Raw genomic sequence first — 19,904 nt, forward strand, 5'->3', positions numbered from 1 at the left:
ACCAAGAAGCTGAATTTCACAAGACTGTTCTGTAGTTATGCTGTGCTGGGGACTCAAAGATTGTATCCAGATATAATCACTGATATCACTTTAATGGCCATTGAAGAGATAACAAATCATTTTCATTTGGATAAAGACCCACATAAACTTATCTTTCAGAGACACAGGCCGTTCGAGGCGTACATAGAGTAAGGCTCCACATGTGATTTAAATGCCTGGGTTCCAGGTCAGTCCCTCATAGTCTCCCACATTCCTATCACCGTGGCTGAGCTACCCGGCAGGGAGCACTCAGCAAGCACCACACAGTTCTGGGCCACTTTCTTGACTTCCAGTTGAAAAAGAAAAGAAAAAAAGAGTAGACAGGGAGGAGAAGAGAGTCGACACCACACTTGAGAGAAGAAGAAATTAAGTCTAAAACACAGGGAGATTGGCAGTCTATATTAAACTAGAACACCGTGTCTGTAATAGTTTCATCTCCACTAAAAACTAGCTTCTTTTCTTCAACACGTGGTTCTATTTGTCAAAATGTTGTTGAAAAGAGAAAACCACAGAACTCCAGTTTTTCAATTTTGTAATTGTACAACTATTTATCAAAGTTAACACTTTACCCACATAACAAGCACACAGGAAGCATCTTATCTCTAAAATAAAGTCAACAGAAGAACAGGAAATAAAAAAGAAGGAAAGGGAGAAAATTCATAAGACATGGAACAAGTAAGAAAATTAAAACCTAGGGCGCCTGGGTGGCTCAGTGGGTTAAGCCGCTGCCTTCGGCTCAGGTCATGATCTCATGGTCCTGGGATCGAGGCCCGCATCAGGCTCTCTGCTTAGCAGGGAGCCTGCTTCCCTCTCTCTCTCTCTCTGCCTGCCTCTCCATCTACTTGTGATTTCTCTCTGTCAAATAAATAAATAAAATCTTTAAAAAAAAAAAAAAGAAAATTAAAACCTAAAGAAAACAAAGGAGAAACTAAAATAAAATTAAGACAGGGAAAAGCAGATTTAAGAGGAAAAAGTGTGAGAAGATATAAATAAAAGGCTAAATCAGATACGCATACACTGGACTGGGAAACTATAAGGAAATACAAGAAAGGAAAAAACGACCAAGAAACAAGTGTTAGTGTGAGCCGTGCTCGACCCTCACAAATCAGTGGCAGGCGAGCCGGTCCGTCCCCAGGTTTGTCTCCAGCCCCGCACACCTGCGGTCCTGTTATCTTCCGGGCTGGGGCTGCCCTCGCACACCCGCACACCTCAGGGGCTTGATGGGCTCCTGTAACCAAAACCTGCTCTCAGGAAGCAACCCCCAGTGATGCCAGCTTGGGTATAAAGGGGCATCTTGTCTGAGGAGAGTCTGCCCTTGGACCGCTGCACAAGACAGGGGAGGCACTGTGCAGTGCCGAGCAGCCTGGCCTCCAGCTCTCAGGGGAGCTGTCCTCGACGGAGCCTGGAAGGTTCCGCAGCCCAGGCTCTGCATAAGGACCCAGACCACCTGTCCGTAGACATGCACGGGGCTGAAAGAAGCAGGACCCCGCTCAGAGGCAGGTGGTTCTGAGACACAGAGTCGCCCCCGGTTAACCTTTCCAGATGGACAGAAGTGCTGGATGGTGTCAGATAAAAACCGAGACCCAGAGCAGGTGCGCAGAGCCTGCCGTGTCTCTCATGTTGCTTGCTGCCTGCTCGCGTCACCTGATCCTCAGGCACAACACGTGCAAGGGGACAGGAAATGACCCTGAAACTGCCCCCCCACCATACACACACACACACACAAGAGAACCCCGGCATCCTGATGTGTTTGGAACTGGAAAATGCAGCTACTTCAAACAGGGATCAATAATGGATAAGGAAGAAAAAGTTTGATTAGAACCCTAAAAATAGAAACAAAAATAATAAACCAGTTGATTTTATATTTCTGTTTCGTGATGGATTAATTCTCAGCATAAAAACAGAATAGACTGTGGCTTTTTAAAATATTTTTTAAGGGCGCCTGTGGGTGTCTCAGCGGGTTAAGCCTCTGCCTTCGGCTCAGGTCATGATCTCAGGATCCTGGGATCGAGCCCCGCATCGGGCTCTCTACTTGGCAGGGAGCCTGTTTCCCCCTCCCCTCTGCCTGCCTCTCTGCTTACTTGTGATCTCTCCCTCTCTGTCAAATAAAGAAATAAAATCTTTTTTCAAAAATTATAAAAAATTTTTAAAAATATTTTTTAGGAGTAGTCTTAATGTTCACAGCAAAACTGAGAGGAAGGAACAGAGATTTCCCACACGCTTCCCCCTCCCGCATACCTCCCCCCTCCCCGTTAGCGAGGCTCCCCCACAGAGTCTCCCCATTATCGAGATCCCGTATTAGATGATTTTATACCTAGTGGGAAACTATCTTTAACATTATAATCACCCAAAGTCCAGAATTTAGAGTTCACTTCTGCTATTGTACATTCTATGAATTTGGACAAACGTCCAAGGACACACAGCCGCCGTGACGTCCTATTGATGAAGTTCCAGAACCTAAGTCAGGTTCGGTGGGGTGAGGTTCGGAGCTGACGACTAAAGAAAGAATTCTTAAGACATCTTTGGTGCAAAATGGTGGTTTATTAAAGCACGGGGACAGGACCCGTGGGCAGGAAGAGCTGCTGCCCCGGGTTGTGAGGAGTGGCTGGTTATAAACACAGGAGTTGGGTAGGTGAGGACAAAGGGTTGTTCAGAAGGGCTATTGGATAAAGAAGACTGTCAGGATATGGAAGGCCTGGTTACTATCAAGCCAAGGCCACTTTCCCTCTAATGAGGCACTAACATAAAGACAGTTGGGAGTCTCCTGGTGGAATGTTACATTCCTGCTATCAAACGTCCTTGTTAGTGAGATTTAGGTCTTTAAAAGAAATTTAACTTTATTTACTTTTCCCTCCACCTCCATCTCCTTCGGTTTTTTTATGGAGGGGAGGGTGACGTTAGGGCTTGAGGAACTGAGTTATGTATCTTTGGAAATTGGGCTATTGATAAGGTAACTTCTTTGTTGTAAATCTCAAGGACATTTGTAAACCAAGAGAGACTCCTGCCTTGCAGGACTGTGATCTCTGCAAGATAACCATTTGCTCTTCTTTTAGGGCAGTCAGGGGTGCCTGTGAAATGTCACACATATTACCAAGGGGAGTGGGAGAGAGGGGGTGCAAGGTGCCAGCCCCTGCTCTGTTCTCAGCCAGCCTCCTGCTCCCTCATCACTATGAAGCCATCTTGCTGCTCTCCACAACCCCCCTGCTCTGCCCGGGCTCTCCCCTCCTCAGCCCTTGGCAACCACTGATCCTCGCACTCCCGCATACTTCTGCCTTTCCCAAAATGTCAGAAGCTGGAATCCTACGGCACGGAGCCCTTTCAGATCGACTTCTTGCCCTTGGCCATGAGCACTTGAGGTTCCTCCACATGTTTTCATGATTTAAGAGCTCGTTTCTTTTGCATGTTGAATAGTCGTGGTCTGGATGGACCCGCACCTACTGAAGGACATCTGAGTTGCTTCCAACTTCTGGCAATTACGAGTGATGCTCATTCACAAGCAGGATTTTGTGTGAACACGAGTTTTTCATTCCTCTCGGCATATATCAAGAAGCAGGACTGCTGGACTGTGCGGTCAGAGCATATTTAGTTGTGCAAGAAACTGGCAAACAGCATTCTACAGTGGCGACCCCATTTCCAGGCCCACCGGCGACGAACGAGTCCTGCTCTCACTTCCGTCCTCATCCGCACTGGGTGCTCTCAGGGTGCAGGATTTTGTCTGTTCTAATAAATTTGTGTGTTGTTTCTACAGGATTTTATTACAGAATAATATGATGAAATTCTCTGTACTTTGTATATGGTTTTTCGGACATGGTAACAGATCATTTAAAAAAATTATCTCAGTGCTTCATCAGTGTTTTCCGAGCACCGCTGAATGCCTGGGGACCCCAAACTTTCCAGGTGCACCTGGGTTTCACGCCACGGCCCCAGACCAGCTGCACAGCCCCAGCCGCAAATCTGTCGTCTTTCACTGTTCTCGCCGCCCGTGGCCCTGCGTGCCGTCCGAGCAGCCTTGCGTTATCACTCAACTTCACAAAAGCCCGAGTCCTCTTCCCAAAAGCTTCATAGGCCCAGGCCTCTGTACAGATCTTTACACGCCGCACACCACTCTACTTAGGACCGAGAGCAGTGCGTGGCGTAGAGCAGAGAAGTCAAGCGATGGTTTGTGAATAAAAACTGTATTTGTCATCTCACTTTGCAATGTGTGGCGTGTCCCCACTGATCTGGGGAAGGGGGATATTTTACATCTACAAAACCTCTCATACTGAGAATGTGTTTGAAATCATATGCGTAACGCCAACGTTACGGAATTAGTTGTTCCCAACAATGGTCGTCTGTGTCTGTAAATTCACAAAAAAACAAAAACAGAAACAGAAACAAGCAAAAAAAAAAAAAAAAAACCAAAAAACAAAAATCCATTCATGTCTCTATGAAGCCACCCTGAGAGGAGCAGCCTGGCCAGAACAACCCAGTCTGACCCGGCTCGAGCCTCCACATCTACCTACCAACTGGCAGCCCTACAAAGAGCAGAGAAACATGACCCGTGACACCGGGACCAACGATCATGGGACATGAAAACACAAAACTCCTCAGCTCCAGATAGGATCTCTCCCCTCCCTGAAAACCAATTTTGGGCCCTCTGGTGCTTGTGGGCTAATCCCCCTTTCTTATTCTCTATTCGTCAAAATTCTGGAAGGAATCCACTGCTCCCGACTCTTCTCCACTTCTCATGTATGCCTCAATGCTCCCAGGAACCACCTCTACCGTTCAACACGGCAAGTCATGGGTGTTCTTGAACTTGAGCACTGGATGCTACACCCTTCTGGAAACGCTGGCCTTCTGTGACCCGGCATGTGCCTGCCTGTCCTCTCTCCTTTCCGACTTTCCTCCACAGGGGTCTTACCCAGGGGAGTAAGTCTTCCCCCTGGGGTTCCAATGCCCGTCCCCCCTGGGCTCACCATCCCTGGGGAATCCCGCCCCCCCCCCCGCCGCACCTGCAATTTCCAAACCTTTCTTGCGTGCAGATGTCCAAATCCACAGCTCCTGCTCTGTCAGACCTCTCCCCAGGGTTTCCAAAGCACAAGACAATAACTCGCTCTTATGATGTTTAAAATAGGCTAAAAATTAAACAGCCAGAATTGCCCTGAGCCAACTGCAGGAGCACAACTATTACTCCAGCTAATTAGAAGCGATAGGAGTAGTAGCTTCGCATATTCCCAGCTGTGCCTAGACTATGTATGGGCTCAATAGAGAACCTTCCTAAAAGGCCTTAAAGTGTCCCATTTAAATGCAAAAAAAAATGTCCACCGCATGATGACTAAGGAAGTATTTAAAGTGACCTGAGACAAAGATCTCAAAAATAAGCAAGCCCTTGCTATGAGAGTACAACCTCAGAGTTTCCATCAAAGAACAAATAAAATTTCATAGCCGTGTATGATGACAGTTACTAACTAGACTTACTGAGGTCATCATTTCTCAACATACACATCAAGTCATTTGGTTGTACACCTGAAACTAGTATCGTGTTGTATTTTACCCCAATAATAAATACTTTAAATTTTTAAAATAAAGAAAATCGCAATCACAAGTGGGCAGCAGGGTCCAGGAAGCGGAGAACCTGCTGCGGGGAAGCCCGCAGGGCGTGCGGTGCCCACAAGGCCCGGGGGGCAGGAGGAGCACAGACTCCAGAGGGTAAAGCTCCCGAGGGTGACTCGCTCTGCCGGTGACAGACCGGGAGAAAGGGCAGTCATGGGGGCCCCAAACTGCCGTGTTAGGCAGCTCCAAGCACACCAGAAACAGGGGCAAACAGGAGCCATTAGCCGAGACCAAGGCAGCGCGCGCCCTAAACTGTGCCCCACACACTCCGGACCAGTCTGGAAACGCCGGGTGCTGCGATCATGTCAAAGGCAGAAGGCAAAGAAAGTCATGGGGACGGCGTTGCTCTAAAAAGCTGGAATGTATCCAGATGACGCGATGCTTGAATTGTGTGCACCCCCCCCACACCGAAATTCATATATTGCAGGCCTAACCCTAGCACCTCAGCATGTGACCTTATTTGGAAGGAGGGTCACTGCAGAGGTCATCAGTTAAGATGAGGTCACAGCAGAGTGGGGCAGGTCCCCATCCAACAGGACCGTGCCTAGGGACGCAGACATGTGCACAGGGAGAGCGTGGTGTGCAGGTGAAGGCAGAGGTCACGGGAAAGTGTGCACAAAACAGAGAACGCCAAAGGTTGCCAGAAACCACCAGAAGTGAGAAGAGAGGCCTGGAGCAGACTCCCCCTCGCAGCCTCAGAAGGAGCTGACCCTGACTGTGTGGACACCCTGTCTGAGACTTCCAGCTCCAGAACAGAGACAATCCTCCCCCCGAGGGGTGGAGTCTTGTAGAGACGGCCCAGCACGTCCCACAGGGGTGGGAGGAGGCGGGAGGAGCTGGGGAAATCTTCCTCAGGCTGACATTTCTCGACAGTCTGGATCTTAGGAGAACCTACCAGAAGCAGCAAGGCGGGGCCCAGTTAGGGAAATCAGCCTCTTCACAGCTCCCTCCCCACCGCTGTCACTTCCTGTCCCTCACTGAAGTGCAGATAAAAGGTAAAGGAACCAAACAAGATAAAAATAAGCTAAAAGATTGCTTGACTGAACAGCACAGATAAAGTAGGAAGAAGGAGAGTGGCTCAGAGATAAAAACACAACCTGACAAAACTGTCAGGCGAGGCAAGGCCACGCGTTTCTGCAAAAGAAGTAGCCAGAAGCAGGCAAACAGGCACTCGGCGCAGAAGATGCACCCAAAGGAGGGGTCTGTGCAGGTCCACACGGCGATGTCTGAGCACCGAAGAGCACGAGGAACACGACTCCGGCCTGGACGGATTCCTGGGTCAGATCCCCGCCTTGTGATTCAAAGCAACCACCACCGTGGCCAGAGAGCCCCCAGACCCCCGGCTACCGCCCTAGTGGCTTCCTGGAGCTCTCTGAAGCTTGACAAGGTCTGTCTGAAGGATCACCGTGTTTCCTCACATGTGAATTTTGCTCACAGGTTTTAATTGTTAAAATGTACATTTCAGTCTCTCTGTCACCGTACGAGAATTACGCTTCTTTTTTCTTTTCTTTTCTTTTTTTAAGTCGCTAGCATAGGATTTGTTGAAGTACACGAAAAAGTCTTACTTCTGAGCATCTCTGCAGTTCCTCCCAACCAGAAAAATAAATGACTCGTGGGATATAAGAATTTTAAATAGTACAGTTCTGAGGTCTTGTAAAACCAAAAGATGACGATACAATACAGCCCAGAAGCATTAGCTCGTTTTCTGCTAAAGGTGAGCAAGTGGCCGCACTGACTTAGAAAGTTAATGCAGACTTTCTGCATGGCAGAGTTTTATAGAAAAAGAACCAAAAGATTAACACCAACTCTAATCACCTCCTGCTAGAGAATCGACTGTGTTAGCAAATTGTCACTGAAGACGACATTCAGCATTTTGTTTCAGTTACTTTAAACATTTTTGACATATTTTAAAAGCAAAATAATATACCTCAATTGAGACTTACTATGTGCCAGCATGAAAGGCATTGCATGTGCTGTGTCATTTCGTCCCCAACACTGACAACCTCCAGACACGTCACCCAGCTGGCTGGAGGGTGGCGGAGAAGGGAGACCCTCCTAGGGAGGAGGCTCGGGGAGCCCCTGCCAAGCCAAGGCTGCTATCTCATCCCAGGCCTGCAAGGAACGACACGTCAGAGAATTTTCCTTCCTACCTGCAGCTGAGCAGGAGTTCACAGAGGCAAAATAGGCTCCTAGGAAACCCCTGTTCCTAAATATCTTATTTTATGATGCCTTAAATCCTATAATTAGAAATCAATTTCTTTACTTGTCCTTGTTAAAATGCACATAACAAGCTCAGCTCCTGGCAGGCACCAACACATTAGTGTGAAATCGCCCATTAGATTGCTTTCCGACTGAAAGGAAAGGAATCAGCTTCCCACCGGCCAGCGGCCGGGAACAGACCGGCCGTGGCGGGGGAGACAGAGCAGAGCCAGGAGCCAGCCGCGTCCGGGGCCACCGGGCTCCCTGGGAGCACAGCGGGCAGAAGCAGTGGAAACACGTTCAAGGGCCAGGTGGGTAGGAGACTTGAGCAGGAAGACTACAGACGACAAACATGAGGCAACAAAATGCTACCTCTTCTGCTATTGATTCATTCACTCACTCACTCCCTCATTCCCTCGCTCCTCCAGCGGAAACCGTACCGGTGTAAAGACAAAGGGGCCCCAGGTCCGAGCTGGCGGAGAGCCACAGGAGCAGGCCGTCCCAGGAGCACAGCAACGGACCCACAGAAAGCCTGGGATGGACAGGTGTGACCTTGGTTCCCAGCCCGCTAACAGCTCTGCAAGGGCTGTCAAAGAGTCTCAACCAAATACAGTTATTTGCCCGAAGAAAATCTGCCGAGGACACCCACACAAGATGCTCGATTAGCTGAACAAGGTTTGTGCACTTAGCACTTCTACTCCATGTTCAGTTTCCTTCTGTGTTTTCTGTCCTTGTCCCTAGTTTTTACAGAATCGCCCTCGCTACCTTCCACTTATATTTCCCGTTGGTTTTGTGGAGAACAAGCAAGTAGAATTTCTGATCAATGACATATGAAAAATGACTAGGAAGCAATTAGATGCTAAAAATGCCCCGAATGGGGAAAAACCCCACCGCGCATCGCACACACTCACAGGAACACATACATGAGGACGCGCCTCCTTCAACCTCCATAGAGAGATGTGATAAAATTCACTGAGTTGCCAAACCAAGTTTTTAAACTCGCCGCTCAGAAAACCGGGCTTCACCATTTTTACCGCTGTGATTCCTACCCGATTAAAATTACTGTAAGAACTGGAAAGCAATTTCCGCCAACTCTGCAGACAGAGACGTGAGCTCGGAAACCGAAGGCCTCCTGTATGAGGACCGGGGAACGCGGCCCTGAGTCTCGGCCCTGAGTCTCGGCCCTGCAGAAATCTCCGGTCCGCATTCCACGAAAGCGAGATCAACACTCGCTTACAGCTCTCCTGAAACTCTGCACAGGAGTCCTACTGTACTCAGTACAGTCCTCGTGCGGCACGGGCCATGGTTAAGAAAGGCTGAGATTTCTTGGAGGCTGACGACATTTGTGTTCTCCGGAAGGGCAGAGGCAAACGATGAGCGGGGAGAACAGAAAGATGGGACCCTCCGCTTGGGGCTCTGGGAGTCGTGAGCTCCGACCCGCCCTGCGATTGCCGGGAACTCTGTGAAGCGGAAAGAACCGGTACTTGACATGGGCACAGGGCAAATGCTTTCAGACCCCGTAGGCACCGCCCTGGGAGATCCCTGTGCTTTCTGGGCACACCAGCTCAGTGCTTTCTCCTGAACAGCCAGCACTGCTTAGCTTGGGGAAGCTGGAACCCGCTTTGCCCGAGATCTACACACCCAGAGGGACCCTTGTCCAGTGACTGACAGGGGTCGGGGGTCCTCAGGCGCCTCTGGCAGAGGAGCTCTGGTTGACCGCCCTGCGCTTTGCCTGGCCTCCATCCTGCTCAGTCCAGGGAACACTTCCTAACTCATCCCTTTCACATTCCTCCTCCTCTCTGGACTCCGGAGGAATGCCAGCCTAAAGCAGGCACAGTTCTGGAACTTGACCAAAGTTACTTGGAACCTAAAGTTTGAAACTTACACCAGGACACCTGCAGGAGGCCTCCAGAAATTCTGCTTCGGTAACAGGGCTCTCTTTTGTTCGACCTTTCTTTTAAGGCCCAGCAAGCCTGCCTTGTCCCACAGTGTCGGCTCCCACCTGCCCACAGTCGCCCTGGGCTGTGCAGTCCTGCAGCTCTTACTCTTTCCCCATGTCTAATTGTGCATAACAAATTGCTACTTTCACAAAATACGAACTGCTGTGTTTTCTACCTTGCTTTTCTCAATTATGCCAAGCTCCTTGGAGGCAGAAATAATTTTTTAAAATACTCATTTGTTGCTTGTTACTTCATTATGTTCCAAAAGTTCTGAAGGTGATGGTACCATGTCGTGAATTGTATTTATTTTCATCTCTAGAAACACCCTACGTTAGATCTTGCACATATTTGATGATCAATAAATACTTGCTAATTCATTTATTTCATCTGTAGGGGGTCAAGCATTGTAGCAGAGGAATCCACACAGTAAAGTGACTTTGAAACCAAATAGGATGAAAATACTAGCCTTGGTTCCTAGATATTCCCTGATGTTTCGTCAACGGGACCATTGAAATATCTGCCTCTGGGTGTTCTCTACTGCAAGCCCCTTTCCCCTCCACTCACGCTGCATCCAAAGCGATGTCGCTGCAACCCAAGTCTGACCCTGCCGCACGTCTGCTTTAAAAGGCTCAGGGGTCTCCCATCACAACTACTGGACAAAGGGCACGTTCACTAGTCAAATTCTTTATGATTCTCACCCTGCCTTTGTCTCCAGGCTCATCTCCTACTAGAACCTGCCGCATACCCTAGTGTTCCCAAGCAGCACTCACGCTTCCCGTGGGGCAGCAGCCGTCTCTTCTGGATGGCCTAAGAGACCCCGTCCTGGCCCAGGAAAATCACTTCTTCTCCCATAAAACTCAAATGTGACAGCACCTCCATGGAGGAAATATTTCCTTACTCATCCATAGAGCGGCCAGCCGCTCCCTCTTCTGTTCTACTTCTGTCCCTTCTGTTGTGTTGCCTTTTCTGAGCTGTCAGGTCTCCCTGCCGTGGGAAACTCAGAGCCTGGAAGACGGCGGGCCTCGTGCCTCCGGTGTGAGCTCTGATCTCGGCGCAACGCCAGTGTCTTCACTTGCTTAATAAATATTGTGGGATGAATGGATGAGAAACCATCCTTGAAGATGACACCAAGTTGTAAATTCAGTGCATGATCCCAGCAGCCTAAAGTAGTGTTTTCCAGTCCACGTCCTACGTGAAGTTGAGGTCTTCATTCCCACGTTTGCCAAATACAAGCCCCCACAGGGGCTGCTCCTCCTGGCGGATCCCCGAGCACCAGCCGGCCCCGTGGTGTTTACGGCTTTAACTCCTCTCCGAAGAGCAGCAGGTGCTTTTCAAACCACAGCAGGATCAACGATATTCCTCACAGCCCTCTGAGGTAGGAGAGGCTGATTATCTAGTTCAAACTATCCCGAAGTTAAAGTGAAATACAGACCAGTATGGAAAACCCAGCGAGCACCAGGCTGTGGACAGGCAGAGCTCTCATCATGGGATCCGCCAGAAAAGCGAGTGATGCAGAAAAGAGACTCAAAGAACTGGCAGAATGAGGGAAACAAGCAGTTCTCCTGTCAGTTCATCCGGATTTAAAAGGAAATTTGGGGACACCTGGGTGGCTCAGTAATTAAAGCCTCTGCCTTTGGCTCAGGTCATGATCCCAGGGCCTGGGTTCGAACCCTCCTGCTCCGCTGTCCCTCCCAGCAGCTGCAACTGTCTAGCGTTCTTCCCAGGAGACTGTCCTGCCTGTGCCTGGAGCCCTTCCCTGGAGAACCGCCCCCAGGGCATTGTTCTCTCGTCAGACCCAGCCCGTTGGCAAGCACCCTGTGATGGGGGAACCGGCCCCCCCACCCCCGCTCCCCATGGTGGAGAAAGGGAAGATCTGGAGAATATAAAGGATATTCTAGAAAGAAAAAGGAACTTGGAATGTGTTAGAGAATAGATTGGTAGAGCTTTAAAAACAAAACAGTCCTTAACTGAGGAGATAAACATGCTTAAAGAGATTTATTACTGTCAGAGGTCACGGATTATTTTGCCATTTAAATTTCTCACTTCTCAAAACAGGAAAAAGAGCAGCTTGACCACAACTAGAGAAAGAAAACAAACTTTTTATTTTCTTAAAAGGAGAAGTGCCTGAAGCAATTAACAGAATTTCATTAATTTCTGCTTATGCACTAAAGTGTAAACATTCAAAAAAAAAAAAAAAAAAGGAACACCTTAGAGCAAAATTGGTAAGCCAGTATTTAGATCTTAGATTGAAAACCTCTGTCATTTACCATCAAATTCCAAGCATGGGTAAGTGCCAACAGCGGTTGAGAAGAACACAGTCCTGGTCCCTTTGCCAGCAAAGATCTCATGGGCAGGAGGAGCTTTTTTCCCAGGGCTCAGATGTCTAGTCAAATGCTCAGCCTGCAAGTCATCAAACAAGGGACCAGCCCAAGGGAAAGAGGAGAAATCTGACAGGCTCAGAGAACTGGAGGTTCCACATAGGAAGAGAAGGGGAAGAAGCTGCCTCTTATCAAAGTGTGGGAAGAAGAAACCACATCCCAAACCTTCTCTATGAATACTTAGTGCTCTTTATGACATTTTTGGAAACAAAGTGACTTGGGGGAAATACATCACTGCTATTCGAGACACTTCGAAAATTGGGAAAGCAGTCTCGTTGTGATTATATTTTTCTAACATTATTTCAGAACAACGATCAAAAATGTCCGTTAATTATACTACTGTCCAAGAGTTTGGTTCGTAAATATTGGGTCAGAGGTGAAAGCCCTCTGGCTCTGAAATCCTATCTTTCTCCAACAACATTCCACCCAACATGTGCAAAAGAGTGCCATGGCTCCGAGTGTGCTGGGTGAGCCCTGCTGATAAGCTTTGAGAGCAACCGCATCCCCAGCTCCCCTGAAGAGCGAGACTCGCAAGCTTCCCTTTGCTTCTAGCCACCCACCTCTTATTAATGCCTTTGGCAACGGGAGGAGGGACCAGAGGAGTGTAATTCGGGTTCATCGCCCCGCCAAGAAATGAAACTCACAGTGCACCCTGTATCTATAGATTTGTGTTCATGGACCCAGGGCAAAATATTTCTTTTCCAATTTTGATTTGAACCTGTGGTTGGCAATACCTTGCAAAGGCTCTTTCAGTCTCCAATTTTCTCTCTGAAGAACGTCAGATCTCAGTATCTGTGCCGGGTCCCGTTTACTCCTCTTTTAGAAAAGCATTTCTACTGTAAGAAATTGGAAAGGGAAGGAAGGGCAAGACAGACCCAACTTTTGGCCCTTTCTCTAATCGAGAATGACAACCAAGACCATTTCAGATGCATTCGGCTGTCATTCTGTTACTCCCAATAAAACAGAAAGGTTCTTGCTCTAAAGAAACTAGTACACAAATAACCATCAATTGAGGACCAGCTATACTTAAGACGAAGTTTTGAGTCCTGGGCCAAAAGCTACTTACCTTCAAAAGAGTTACAATTAATAATTCAAGAGGTTTTGACTCGCCTGGAAGTAAACCGGTACAAAAACATGTACACAAAATATTTCTGAGCTGTTTAAGCTGACTTTTTTAGGAATTCTATTTCTGTTCAGCTTAAAGCAGGGTAAATTTTCACTTTGAAGGATTAGAACTTCAGTTGCTATTTTGAATACAGCGTCATAGGTGACAGTGCCACTCAGGGTGACCGAGTCTTCAAGGGGCATGTCCTTATGCTTCATGGCGACTCTAAATGCAGGTGGAGACAGTTAACACTTCGTTTTGTCCTCTCGCAGAATAGCGCTTCAGTGTGTATATGTGAAAATGCAGACCACCTTATTGTAAACTGCTTACAAGTTATTTCTCCTTTAAGTTACACTTACAGCATTAGATTTATTTTTTGCAACTGTCTGTGGAGGTAGCTTTTCCATATCTATGAGTATGATTTCAAAATAGTCCCACATTTATAAAGTACTTAGGATGAAAGAGAACATCAGATCTGACAGGGTTCAGAATCACTGCTCCTTGCTTCGATTCCTTAGTAGTAGAATAGGTGTAAAAATACAGAAATGTGTAGACATCTTAGTAAATGGCCAGAGAGACCATACGATGTATTTTAATCTAAGAAATGAAACCCATGTTAATGTCACTAACAAAAGAACCTGGGGTGCATTCTATTGTGCTGTAGATCTCCGTTAAGGACAACATTAAACATGTAAACACCAAAAGCAAAGATGAAATAGAAAAAGAAACAAAATTCTTTTTCAGATTACACTGAGTTCTCAAATACCCTGTTTGAGGCAAGGTCAGGAAGAGCTTAGATCAATATGGCCCCTTATGAATTTGTATGCCCTATTGCTACATGCCATTTTTTAAATGCAGGAACTAATTGAAATGGTTACTTTTAAAATATTTAAACTCCACATTTGCCATTCTCTCTGGCTTTTTATCTCACTGTAAATTCTTCCCCTAAATTAGGGATGACTTCCATTTCCCCTGCACGGTACACACTTCCCTCCGAAGTCTGCAATTTAATTTCCACCTCCATAATTTTAAATATTTTAAAGTCATCATTTTACACTCTCCATTTTCCTCTAAAATTGCCTTCGGTAATGGCTTCCTAACTCCATTATCTTGGAATTACATTTATCACATTTATGGGTTTGCCTTTTAAAAGCAAAACAAAACAAAAAGCCATAAAATTTGGGGATCAGAGTCTAATCACAGGATGTGGCTGAGCTAGTGGCAACAATTACTAATATGCCCTAATGTGCCTCAATCAAGGTGAGGTTTATCCCACTTAAACTACTTCATTTCAGAGCTAGATTGTATAGAGTAACGGTTAGGAAAATAAAGCATCTTTTTGCCTGTCAATAGATGCGATTGTATTCAACTGCAAAAGTAATTTACTCACAGGCTTAAATGCGGTGTCTAAGTGATGCATATAAACAAATCACTGGGGGCTTAAGCAACCACAGATAACCACCAAAATGGTGATTTGTGAGTTGTTTATGACACACCACAAATAAAACCAAAACCTCACTGCTTATTTCAGGAAAAGATTAATTTAGTACATAGCTACTTATAAAATCATATGTGATAGGAGCGCCTGTGTGGCTCAGTTGGTGGAGGGTCAGACTCTTGGTTTTGGTGCAGGTCGTGATCTCAGGGTCATGAGATCAATGTCAACCAATCTCCATATTGGGCCCTGGGCTCAGGGGAGATTTGGGATTCTCTCTCCCTCTTCTCTGCCCTTCCTGCTCACGTGTGCTCACTTTCTCTCTCTCTCTCTCTAAAATAAATAAATCTTTTAAAAAATAAAATCATATAAAATTATTAAACAAAACCAATTTAAATAAATTTTAAGAATACACGAGCCCTAGGAAAAAATTTAAGATGACATTGACCATCCGCCCCTCCCCACTATACGTGTCCCCAAATACTATTTCAACTCTGAAAATAAAATGTATCTTCTTTGAAAGTTAAAAATAAAAGGTAAAAAAAACCCAAAATAGGCTCTCAGACTAATCTGTATGAAACAAAATGTTTTCCAGAAAGCTATAATTCAAAACATTTATCATCTCAGCTAGGAACAATATGTTTGATTCATAGAGTAATGAAAGAGTATATTTTCCTGATTTTTAGATAAGCATCAAACCACAAAATGACATTTTCTAGGAGTCATTCCCAGTGAACTAGAGACCTTCATTTACTATAACGAGTAAACAGTTCACCAACTAAGGTCTAACCCTATCTGAGGGCACGAACCATGATTTTAATGCCTTCTGTATATAAAAGAATACCAGAAAAGATTTTTCTATTCAATATATGTACCTAATGAGCATTCATTTTATTCTTATCCATTTAGCTTTAAGAGATGCCAACATAACAATGTAACTTTGTGCGTGTAAACGTTGAACCTTTGCAACATGGGATCGTTCCTTGTTCCGATGACCTCCAGCTGGCAAATACGTGCCCACGCGCACTCAGAGCCACGCGCAGCAGCCTTCGCTTCTCCCCCGCCTACCCCTCAGCTAAGTCGCCCCCAGCTCCGTCGCCCTTTCCCCCCAAGGGCCTTAGCTCTACCCACTTCTCTGCACTCTGCTCTCGCGGGCTCTTTTTGCCACCTCTCCCCTGGGGTGAAGCACCAGCCTGGCAATAGTTCTCCTGCTCGTGCCCACCGCACTTCCCTCCGTCCCTGCCATAAAGCCGGAGCAGTCTTTGCAAAACACAGATCTGGCTCCGTAAGTCCCTAACAAAATTCTTGAATGTACCCCCGAATCCTTTATGATAAAATTCAGACTTCTTAGCACATATCGTAAGCCCCAGTTTTACCACAGTTCAACGTCGGTGCACTGCTCCCCGTGACCCTGAGCTTCCTCTCAACACACACCCAGACTTGCCCCCCCCTCCCCGAGGCCAGACTGGGTGGCTCCCTCGCTCAGCATCACCCTCCTTCCCCATCCCCCGCCGCCACCCTGGCCTGGGGAGTCAGGTATGGATTCCTCCGCTAAGATTTTCCAGATAACTTCTCCTCCTCAGACTAACTCAGACCACCCCCTCAGCTTATGCCCATATTTTAACCAAATTTTCCTCTTTGTTCATAGCGAGACTCCTAAGATACACCTGTCATACGGTTGTTAGTTTTTAAAAGTAAAACAGAGGATGAACATGTTTCCTCACCTTGGTAGCTTGGGTTCCCTTTCCCGAGTGGTCGCTCTCATCTGGTCATCCAGAACATCAGGGATGCCCTGGGGTTTGTGTACAAACATGGTTTTAATTCCTCATACCACTTGTTGGGGAAAATAGTATTGAAAAAGATCATAGACTAGAGCTCCACTCTAATAATTAATCCATGGGTAACTGTGCTTTGAGGTAGCAAGGAGAAAGTCTGGATTCTCTTGGAAAAAAAGAAAAGAAAAAGAGTAGGACAATCGCCAAGAGTCCCTGCATTCAAGCTTTAATAGCACATTGAACCCTTGCAAAACCTGACTGTTCCAGAAGTATCGGACAGAGTCTACACTGCCCCAGACCCAACACCACACGGGGAGGGAAGGGCACCCCAGGACAGTCCCATGCATTACCGACTATTTGCAGGTTGTTCTGTTTTGCTTTGTTTTTTCTGGTGTGGAAAAATTAGAAAATTCACGTAAGCCAAAAGAAGAAGATAAAAATCACTCGTGATGCCAATCTCCAAAGTAATCACAGTAAATATTTCCCATTTTACCTGCTCAGTCACACCACAATGGTGCTTCTTTTTTCTTACTATGGTGGTACCCGTCTCTTTCTCAAACTACATGTTTCTTTTCGACTTAACAATACGCTGAAACAACTTTCCGAGACAGTTTTTAACACTGAGGTGAGTGAATCCAGCAAATCAGCCCTTATGAGTCTGTTGCGAAACGACGTGTGAAGCAGTATTCCCGGCACAGAATGAGCGAGACCTGTCCCCGCCCTGCGGGAACTTACAAAAAGTCACTGGCTTCAGTCACTGACTCAGCATAAAATAGTTCATCCGAGCCTCCTCTGCGCGAGGGGCTGAGATGAAGTCAGGGATACAGCAGCACGTCTGACAGCGTGTCCCTGTCCTCACAGAGCTTAGGAGCTGGCCCGGCGCCCAGAGAGGGGCCGAGAATTACACCCCGCGCTGTGCTGTGAGCTCGGAGCCCGGACGCACCACCGGAGCCCCGTCCCCGCAGAGGAGCAAGGTCTCCCGTGCGGACCTGGAGCAAAGCGGCCATCTGCAAGCCCTGCTGGGTGCAGGGAACTCTGCGGAAATCCCGTGGAAGGTGGAAGGCCCAGGAGGTGGGCGCATTCGCTTGGACTTGGACTCCGCTTCGTCGGTTGAATGTCTGAGCAGGACAGTGGGACGTCACGGGCTGCTGAGCTCTGCGTGGTCACGGCCACCGCCGTGGAAGCAATGGGGCGGGGGGGGGGGGGGGGGGGGGGGCGGGGATGGGGAATCTCCCCAAAGGCTAGAAACTGAAAAACGGAGCATTTGAGAAATCATGTAGCTGCTGGAGGATGCAAAACTGGAGAAAAGAGCAAAAGGGTGAGAAATGCCAAACACAGAAAAAAGGTTAAGACAGTAAGCGTCTTGGCTGTAGAGGCTTCAGCCACTGATTCGGGTGAGCATTGGGTATTATCTCGGCTAATTTGCTGCTTCATTTCTCAAGGACGACTGAAAACTGGCTGCGGCCTCTCTGCCTCCATGACACTCTAGGTGAGGAAGAGGACTGGAGCAACCTAAGCAGTTCGAACATTCCAGAAAAGCTGTTGGGGGGCTTTTTCCCAACAAAGGGGACAAAGAAAATCAACCTTTTAGACGGCTACAAAGAATATCTAAAATATTGGGAGAGAAGCCTTGAGCCAGGGAATTCTATCACATAAGACAAAACATTCCATTTTTACCACAATATTTAAGGGATCACCTGGAAGGTACATGAAACCCTCAAATCGTGTCTGGTAGCAAGAGAAAGCTAATGACGCTACTGTTTGAAAGAAGGGAAGGCAAGAAGCTTATCCAAGTTTTGAGAATAAAGGCTGAAGAGACAAAGCGTATTATCTCTGTGTGAAATAAACGGCCCGCCGCAAAGCATATTTTCCTCTTATTTTACCGAACCATTCAGGGCAGGATTATTAAGTCTAACAAAAAGAATTGTTTATCATGACTGAATCGTACGTACTAGTGAGAGGACAGGGAGTCGGCTGCGTAGCACCAGCCACTGCACGAGGATTTAAAAAATTAAGATCTCTCGAAAAAAGGGACAGTTTGTTTCCGTTAAGGAGCACAACCTCCCTCACCTTTGCCTACTTTTCTTCATAGACTTTCACATAGACCCAAGCCCATAGGGGAACTGGGAACGGTGGAAGGGGGCATCCTAACTGTGTTGCTTCCCTTCGGAAAGCCTCTGCAGACGAACCTGTTTCTCGCCCTCCGCTGGGTGCGACCAAAGGTGACCTCCTTGTCTCTCTCTGTTCTTCAAATTTATGGTCCTCCACTTCATGTGCTTTGAAACTCAGGAGTTTTCCTCAGAAAACATACCTCCTGTTCCCGTCAACTGCCCATTCAGATACAAGACAAAAGAATGCTGTGGGCAGTTTACCACACGGCATCGCTTCTCGGCCCACTAATGTTTCCTTTTCTTCATTTTCATATCTGAGAAATCTTTACTGTTCTCCTTTTTATTTTCCCGAAAGATAGTCCCTCTGTATTTCTTTCTATAGGTCTAGTACTACTCATCATTCCTCAAGAGAAAACAACTTTGGTATATTCTTCTTTATTTTTCTCTGAATATAGTGTTACTCATACGTCTTCAAAAGAAGATAACTTTGGTTATTTTGGCCAATTAATAATAATATGTAATACATACCAGGTGCTTATAGTTTGACATGAGCTGTGACAAGTACTTCCCAGGGGATGTGAATGTCAAAACTACCCTCCAATGCAGGCGCCGTTACTATGCTCATTCTAGACAGGGTAACAAAGTCAGGGTTAGTGGAGGTGGAGTCAGTACTTGAACCCAGAAATTTGACTCAGTGTCTGAACCGAAGAACCAAAGGCCCACTATGCACCAGAAGAGTAGCTGTACATCAGGGAGCCCATCCCTGTTGCTATATTGGCAACTCCAGACTACTCATTCTAGAACCCTATAAATAAAAACGTGATCTCACATGTACAGTGTAAGTCAGCCACGTTCCCTTGTGCTTTCTTCATCTACATACAATCTGTCTCCGCTGTGTTAAGATGCATTTGTTTTTCATGCTGAGACCATGAGAATTTACACCCATCTCTCCTCTGGGAGAGTACTCTTTCCTAGTTGGAAATCCGATCTGACCCTCAGTTTCAACACCTCTCGCTCCATAGCGCCTCATGCAAACACAAGCTGTTGCGAGCTCTCTCTCTGCCCTCATCAACCCCGCCCTCATGTCCATCCGTGACCCGTAATGCCCATGCTCACCAGGCCACTCAAGGCCCCGTGTGTTCACCACTCATGTCCACTCCTCTGCATCTCCGTGCAGGCTGCCCTGTCTGCTGGACTCCCTAAAACTCTCATTCACCCTGAAGACCTCCATGAAGGTGATCTTCCGTGAAGCCTTCTCCAACTTGCTCACAAAGATACAGTTTTCGCCTGTCGTTGTCCACTCTGGACATTGACCCCTTGGTGTGTGCCA

The 19,904-nt window shown here is 47.0% G+C and overlaps 1 protein-coding gene across 5 annotated transcripts in view; it reads right to left on the reverse strand.

Moving 5' to 3' along the window:
• CD226 (CD226 molecule) overlaps window positions 1-19,904 on the reverse strand; it is an 82,466-nt gene that overhangs the window by 27,419 nt on the left and 35,143 nt on the right. The gene's annotated exons all lie outside the window — the stretch shown is intronic.

The sequence above is a fragment of the Mustela putorius genome, unplaced genomic scaffold, assembly GCF_011764305.1.
Source record: "Mustela putorius furo isolate JIRA1106 unplaced genomic scaffold, ASM1176430v1.1 tig00000835_pilon_pilon_pilon, whole genome shotgun sequence".
Lineage (NCBI taxonomy): Eukaryota > Metazoa > Chordata > Mammalia > Carnivora > Mustelidae > Mustela > Mustela putorius.